Raw genomic sequence first — 2,500 nt, 5'->3', positions numbered from 1 at the left:
TCACCCCTCCTCTCCCCATTCCTATCCTTTTTATTCTTTTCCTTTCTCTTTCATCCCTGTCCTCCTCCCCTTCCCTTCCCTCTCTTCCATCCCCTTCCCTTCCCTTCAATTCCCTTCCATCTCTTCCATCCCCTTCCCTTCCCTTCCCTCTCTTTCCTTCCCTTTCCCCTCTCTCCTCCCCTCCCCTCTCCCTTCCCCTCTCTCCTCCCCTCCCCTCTCCCTTCCCCTCTCTCCTCCCCTCTCTCCTCCCTTCCCCTCTCCTCCTATCCTCCCCTCCCCTCCCCTCCCCTCTCTCCTCTCCTCCCCTCCCCTCTCTCCACCCCTCCCCTCTCCTCCTATCCCCCCCCCTTTCTCCATGACAAAAAATAGCACGTGATCATGACAAACCTTCGTCAAGCCTTCTTTCTGATGAGGAGGAGGGTGAAAGGAAGACGAGGAAGAGGAGGAAAAATATGTAAGGAAAATGATGATATATTTATAATTATACATAATTATTCATATACATGTGTGTGGTGTGTGTGTGTGTGTGTGTGTGTGTGTGTGTGTGTGTGTGTGTGTGTGTGTGTGTGTGTGTGTGTGTGTGTGTGTGTGTGTGAGCGTATGTGGGGGGGGGGCGAGGTGTTTTATCAATTTACAATGAAGACAGATAGACAGATGGATAGATACAGAGAGAGAGAGAGAGAGAGAGAGAGAGAGAGAGAGAGAGAGAGAGAGAGAGAGAGAGAGAGAGAGAGAGAGAGAGACGCACACAAACACACACACACACACACACACACACACACACACACACACACACACACACACACATCACTCTCAGGCATTTACATTTCTCAACGCTCCCCCCCCCCACCCCCATCCCCCCACCCCACACGCCATCAACCCCAGGCCAAAAAATAAACCATCAAATGCCATTATTCTTAAGTAGTCCATATACGGTCTAACCAGATCCCAGGTTCTGCAATGGCGTACAAGTTGCAACATCAGCTGACCTTGGCGATGTCGAGGAGGGAGGGAGGGAGGGAGGGAAGGTGGTGGGAGGGAGGAGGGAGGGAGGAGGGGTGTGCAGGGAAAGTGGAGGGAGGGAGGAAGGGTGTGGAGGCTATGTGGAAGGAGGGAGGAAGGGTGTGGAGGGAAAGTGGAGGGAAGGAGGAAGGGTGTGGAGGGAAAGTGGAAGGAGGGAGGAGGGGTGTGGAGGGAAGGTGGTGGAAGCTGGGAGGGAGTTCGAAGGGTAAGGATGGAGGAGAGAAAATAAAAAAAACAAGAGACGAGAAAGGATGTGGAAATTTACCTACAATGAGAACCTCAATCTACTCTTATTTTCCTACTCTCTCCCTCTCCTTCTCCCTCCCGATATAAAAAAAATAAAAAAATAATGGCAAATAAAAAATCACAATAAATAGATAAATACCAACTGCCGTACAGACGATCAGTAAAGAGGATGGTGGCCCCTTTCCGCCCCCGTTCTAGACGATTCGAGAGGCAAGGAACACAAATGGGCAGCCGGTAGTGCGTTTTAACTTCATGTACATTTCCATGCTATTCGGAGACCAAGACGGGGAGGAATTATCACTCCCTTTCGCTCATATCATCTAGTATTTCACTATTCTTCGCTCGCTTTAGGGCTAAATCGATCGTTTCTATCCGAAATATGGATTACGTAATACGAACGGTAGGATTCTATCGACGCATCACGTGAAGCGCTAAATGTTGACCCCCAAAAAAACACGATCTGGCACCTCAAGCCTTCTGCATGAATGAGGTTCAAGTTGTTTACATTTTCGAGAAATTTCGACGTCGTTAGAGATCATTTTCGCCTAGAGTACGAATACAGCCGTGGGCCCTATGTGTAAAGGTTCGTAAGCATGACATCAGGTCCGACGCTCTATCATACATTTTAATTTTTATCTTTACGTTTTACCACGGCGGACAGTTGCCGGTTAGTGAATTCCACCGCAGTGGTGACGTGGGCGAGTGCGTATGTGTGGGAATTTTGGCTCATGATTCACTTATTTTTGTTCACTGTTATAAATACGTCGTTAATCAAAGCGCACAGACAGATAGATGGACGGATATATTGAAAGATGATGAGTTAAACATTACAAGACTTCCCAGGATTGCAATTAAACTGAATTTTTAAAAATAACTCGGTTTTTTTTTATGATATACGTGTATAAAGACGCACTGCATGACTTAACATTATGACTGCTGACTGACACGATGCGACAAACACACAAACAACCAAACAATAGGCACCACTTAACCCCCCCCCCCATTCTCCTCCTCTCCCCCCTTGTCCCCCCCTCCCTCCTCTCCTCCAACCCCCCCCTCCTTCTCGACCCTAACCCAAGGACAAAATAAAAACGTAATTCATTTTCTCGATTCAGAACGAAAAATCATTGTTGCAAGATTTCGCAGCCGGAATAATGATGAAACAAAAGTTTATATCCATCTGTTTACACACACACATACATACATAAATATAATATATATATATATATAT

This window comes from Penaeus chinensis, chromosome 13, assembly GCF_019202785.1.
Source record: "Penaeus chinensis breed Huanghai No. 1 chromosome 13, ASM1920278v2, whole genome shotgun sequence".
Lineage (NCBI taxonomy): Eukaryota > Metazoa > Arthropoda > Malacostraca > Decapoda > Penaeidae > Penaeus > Penaeus chinensis.
Note: the sequence above shows the minus strand (reverse complement) of the source record.